The following is a 6,182-nucleotide window of genomic DNA, read 5'->3' on the forward strand; positions in this document are numbered from 1 at the left end:
ACTAACTTTATAACTATAATACACACTGCAGCATCAGTTTTTTTCTCTCAGAGTCTGAAACAGTTTGATCAGAGCCATATAGAGAGAGAGAGTTGCGACAACTCCATCGACTCCAATGGAACTTTTTTTTTTACAGCAATGGCGGCTCGTGGAGACTCTCAATAGTTCCCGGAAGTAGCAGCTGCACCATTGAATTACAGCTGAACAGACCGTTCGTGATGCACTTTTAAAAGGTAAGACGTTTAAGTGGAGTACCATTACGTTTGATGGAGTATTTCTGTGTCAAAAATACTCCTTCCGGTTTCTCACAAGTTTCGGAGAGTTTTTTTCGAGTATGGGTCGGCTTGATGTTAATAGAGCGGAAGGTCCCGGTAGGGTGCGCGCACGCGTGACTAGCGCGAGAGAGGAAATGCACGGCCGTAAACACTCGCTCAGCTGCAGATCCAGTCGATCCAGGGGTCGCGCTCCACTTTATTCCTATGGGTGACGTCGAGCGACTTCAACGCTTCAGCACAGCATTCGGGGAAGGCAGCGCTGCATTTGAACCGATTTGAACGCAGAAATGACGGGAAGCTTCACAGCATCGCTTCAGTCGCGTTGCAAAAGTGGATCTCCACCGTTCACTGCTGTCAGGACTTCACCAAATCATACCAAAGAAGTGTGTTTTTGACGGAGCGGTCCCAGCGATAAAGGTTCGGTCCTGCTTTGGAAGCAGCCGGTGAGTAAAACTGCTTCAAATGTCTGTGCTGTCGGCTATCGTCGCGTGAGTAAACATCAGTAAACGACACGATCGCGTGCTTCGTCATTCAAATGCGCTTACGGACTCCATTGTTGTTCTCTGTATAACGTTACACTAGTCTGACGTGCAAAACCGTTTTGCTTGCTACTGCTAAGGTTTAGTCGCATACAATAGTCCATAAACTGAATCATGTCCTCATAAACACACACAAATGTTGACAGGCCCCTAAATACAGTCCATACCACAGAGACGGACGTCCTGCTGTTGCTGTTTCTCCTGTTCAATTTATTTCAGCCTCAGATTTGATTCTGGATCATTATCTGTATTAGCTGAGATCGATTGCCATGGGCTTCTCCACGCTTGAGGACGTCACCGCTCGTCATTCTTTAGCTCCGCCCACACGATACGCCTCCAGCCGCTCGTTTTTTTCCGGAAAGACTCGGTACAGCCCATATTTCTTTTATAAATATAATAAAACTAAAGACTTTTCGGAGATATGAAGGATGCAATACTACTCTATAGGTACTCAAGATTGACATGAGATTGACTGAAACTGAGTGTTTTACCCCCCCTTTAATTACCAAAAAATCGCAGTTCTGTCACTGTGACTAACCATTTGAAGTGCCCGCCAAAGCACTTCCTGGAACTATTCGAGGTCTACATGAATCACGTCACTATCAAGCGTTTTGACCTTCCGTTGTTGCGACTCTCTTTCTCTCTGGCTCTGGGTTTGATCAAGGATTCAATCTCTCCAAACCTCTTTTAGAGAGCCTGCTCTGCTCTGATTGGCCATTTTGGCCCAGTCTGTTGTGATTGGTTCGTGCAGGAAGTGAGACTAGAATTAGTGACTTGTTTCAGAAAGTTCAGAATCATTTCTTTTTCTTTTAGTACAAAATAACTCCATTTATCTGCACTTTGCCCTTTAAAATCGTGCAGACATTACATTCACAAACAGCTGCTTTACACACTACTTGAAAGGTAGTATCTGAAAAAGCACAAAAGAGGGGCACTTTAATTATTTTTCACATGCATAAATAAACAAAATAAAACCCAATGCAGCTGCTGAGCTGGCTGCCATCCTGACATTTGGACCCTATTAAGGTGCTAATGCCCATGGCTGTGTTACTTTCACTCTTTCTGCTAAGATCACACTCATTAATGGAAAGGTCTGGCATGACAGTTGTAGCCAGCCAGACTGCAAGCAATCACGCTAATAGGATTTCAGAACAATGTTTCACTTTCTGTGCGTAATTAAATGTGAAGCAAAAAACATTCTGTCGAGACCTCAGGGACACATTATTGTTTGTGTTCAGCTTAACTGAAGAAATATTACTCCTCATAGGAAGACAAATTATTATAACTTACTTACACTCTAAGAAAAGTCTGTAAAAACTGCACAATTTACTGTGTTAATATAAAGGAATGCTCCGTCTTTTCCCCACAGGTGTTTTACCCATATGTTGAATAATGTTTTGTGTTTTAGGCTTAAAGGAAATTATAATGGCGGGGAAGAAAATATGAGCAACAGGTTTATCAGCAAAGTTTTGATCATGTTTATTATTAAGAGGCCTTAAAAGTTTATTTTTCTACTGTAAAACAATTGTAACACCAATTATATACTAAGACAGCTTTTCACAGTGTGTGTGTGTGTGTGTGTGTGTGTGTGTGTGTGTGTGTGTGTGTGTGTGTGTGTGTGTGTGTGAGAGAGAGAGAGAGAGAGAGAGAGAGAGAGAGAGAGAAAGAATGAGAGAGAGGGAGTACTGTGTGTGTGTGTGTGTGTGTGTGCGTGTGTGTGTGTGTGTGTGTGTGTGTGTGTGCGTGCGTGCGTGTGTGTGTGTGTGTGTGTGTGAGAGAGAGAGAGAGAGAGAGAGAGAGAGAGAGTGGGAGAGTGTGTATGTGCGTGCAAGTGTGTGTGTGTGTGTGTGTGTGTGTATGCCTGCGAGTGTGCGAGTGCAAGGGCGTGTGTGAGTCTGTGTGTGTTTGTGTGTGTGTGTGTGTGTGTGTGTGTGCCTGCGTGCATGCGTGCGTGTGCCTGCGAGTGTGTGAGTGCAAGTGTGTGTGTGTCTGCGAGAGTGCAAATGCGAGTGCAAGTGCGCGCGTGTGTGTGTGTGTGTGTGTGTGTGCGTGTGTGTGTGTGTGTGTGCGTGTGTGTGTGTGTGTGTGTGTGTGTGTGTGTGTGTGCCTGCGAGTGTGTGAGTGCAAGTGTGTGTGTGTGTGTGTGTGTCCTCGTCCTCCGGGTGCTGTGCATTGAGTCTTAAAGTGTCTCTAATTATCCCTGACCTTCTGGGACGTTCTCCACTTTCAATCCTCACCCCTGTGGCTTCTTTCAAAATGTCCTCTTTCTTTCTTTTCCTCTCTCTCCTCTTCCTCCTGTTTGTCCCTCATCCGTAAAAATAACCCTCCAATCCCAGGCATCCATTAATTGGAACCATTTTTGGGAGACAAAAGAAATGGGATTTAGGTAAGACCCTCCCTCCCAAGGTCAAGGCAGGACGTGGGCAGAAAAACACCTGGCTGTTTGGGTGAAAAGTGCTTTTTAATAACACGACTGCTAGTAAATCGTTTGCTACTGAATCAAAATCCATCATTAACAGCCACTCAATGCAAATTAATGTAATTACACTTTCAAAAGATTCCAGATTTTGTATGTTTCCCCACTAGTTTTTCAGTCAAACATCAAAAGCTTTTGGGTTCAGTAGTAAATAAATCAAGAATTGAATGAAAGAAGAAGTGTGATCACATTCAAAGCACCCAAAGCAGATGCTCTCCCGAAGACCCCCGAACGGCTCGACAGACTAAACATTAGCTTCAAGTGCTATAAACAAACAGTGCTATTGTGTCTACATTTACCCTTTGCCCCTTGTGCGGGGTTCAAAAGTTCACAAAGTCAAATAGTCAGAATAGTGAGTTATCCACACACAGCAGAACTACAGGCAAACATTTCCACCGAGGAATGTGTGCTTCTGAACTAACTTGGTAATAGTTGCGGGTTAGATTAATCTTTCAAACATAAGGCTTAAAGGGTTAGTTCACCCAAAAATGAAATTGATGTCATTAACTCCTCTCCCTAATGTCATTCCACACCCGTAAGACCTTCGTTCATCATCGGAACACAGTTTAAGATATTTTATATTTAGTCCCAGAGCATAATGCCAATGTCACGTGATTTCAGCCGTTTGGCGCTTCAGAACTGAATCACATGACATTGGCGACCCGAATCATTGATCGATTCACTGATTCATTAACCGTTTGATTCTTTTTGGGGGCACATGGCGAAGAAGACAATGCTGAATAAAATCGCAGTTTTTGATATTTTTGGACCAAAATCTATTTTCGATGCTTCAAGAGACTCTAATTAACCCACTGATGTCTCATATGGACTACTTTGATGATGCTTTTATTCCCTTTCTGGACATGGACAGTAAAGTGTGCATTGACTGCATTATGCTCTGGGACTAAATATAAAATATCTTAAACTGTTTTCCGATGATGAACGGAGGTCTTACGGGTGAGGAACGACATTAGGGAGAGGAGTTAATGACATCAATTTAATTTTTGGGTGAACTAACCCTTTAAAGTCCATTTTCAAATCAGTCCTAACAATACCTATGCGAATGGGGAACATTCAGGCGAGGTTCTTTTAACGTTATGAATTATGAACATTATGAACAAACACTCTTCCAGTAATGTTAAAGGGTTGGTTCACCCAAAAATGTAAATTCTGTCATTAATTACTAACCCTAATGTCATTCGACACCCGTCAAACCTTCGTTCATCTTCAGACACAGATGAAGATATTAGTGTTGAAATCCGATGGCTCAGAAAGGCCTTCATTGACACCAATGTCATTTCCTCTCTCAAGACCCATAAAGGCACTAAAGACATCGTTACAAAGCCCATCTCACTACAGCGGCTCTACAATCATTTTATGAAGACATGAGAAGAGTTTTTGTGCGCAAAAAACAAAGCAAAATAATGACTTATAAAGTCATGGGCGATTTCAAAACAAAGCTTTGAACCGTTATGAATCAGTGAATTGATTCATGATTCGGATATGATATGGATCATGAATCGATACACTGATTCATAACGGTCCGAATCTTATTTTAGGTGAACTAACCCTTTAATAGGACGTTATCTGGTCTTTAATAATGTTATCAAATATTAGCATAAAACAACCCGTTCTCACTCCCAAGGTGTCAAAATCTGAAGCATGGTCAAGTGCCGTCCGCGTCACAATGAAGACGCTAAAGGTGCCTCAAGGCGTTGTTTTTCGACACGCTGGGTGCTCCATTCATTTCAATGAGAAACCTTTGGCGTCATACACAGACGCACTGGGTATGGGAATATTATCGTCATGGTGAAATGTATTGGTTTATAATTTTGCCGTTATGACATGTTGGAGTGTGTTTTTCAATGTAATCAGCAAGCATAATTTTATTTACATTTATTTTATTACGCTATTTAGACACGTTTTAACATGTACCCCAACCCCACCCCATCCCTAAACCTACCCATTTGTCTGAACATGATATAAAACACGGATATAACATACGACTGCATCCACGAGTTATTCAAAAAGTTAAATAATCCAAGTTTTCCGCGGCCAAACGATTGATATGTATGAAGAAAATCCCCAAAAGCGATCAGCGTCTCCATCCGCCGAAGATCATGAACAAACACATCAAATTTCAAATATTGGTGCCCGTTACGTCAGATTTCACAGTGAAATGTCATTGGCTCTCGTGTGTCTTATGACCGATTGCGTCATTACGTCAGCATTGATTGTGAAATGTCATTGGCTCTCGTGTGTCTTGTGACCGATTGCGCCATTACGTCAGCATTGATTGTGAAATGTCATTGGCTCTCGTGTGTCTTATGACCGATTGCGTCATTACGTCAGCATTGATTGTGAAATGTCATTGGCTCTCGTGTGTCTTGTGACCGATTGCGTCATTACGTCAGCATTGATTGTAAAATGTCATTGGCTCTCGTGTGTCTTGTGACTGATTGCGTCATGTTTGAGAGTCTTTTGAATTATTTGAATGAGATATGAATGAGTTCGTTCACGGGGCAGCGGGATCATCATTTCAGCGATTAAAACATCAAGATCAACTCAGTTCTTCACATGAAGATATCGTATGACTTCAGAAGACGGGGAATGCAACATGAGTTAATAGTTCTATACTGTTTGGGTCCGTTGCAATAAATACTTGTGACTGTACATTTATTTGCCTGTTATGTGTTTTATATTGTTTAGATGTGGGTAGGTTTAGGGTAGGAGTTGGGTTAGTTGCTCCAAAATATAAAAGTAGCCTTTAAATATTAATAAAATCATGTCTGCTTTTACAAACGCAAAGAATTAAATGCGTCTGTTTATGACGCCAAAGGTTTCTCATTGTAATGAATGGAGCACCCAGCGTGTCGAAAAATGGCACCTAGG

The sequence above is a fragment of the Pseudorasbora parva genome, chromosome 24 (assembly GCF_024679245.1).
Source record: "Pseudorasbora parva isolate DD20220531a chromosome 24, ASM2467924v1, whole genome shotgun sequence".
NCBI classification, from domain to species: domain Eukaryota; kingdom Metazoa; phylum Chordata; class Actinopteri; order Cypriniformes; family Gobionidae; genus Pseudorasbora; species Pseudorasbora parva.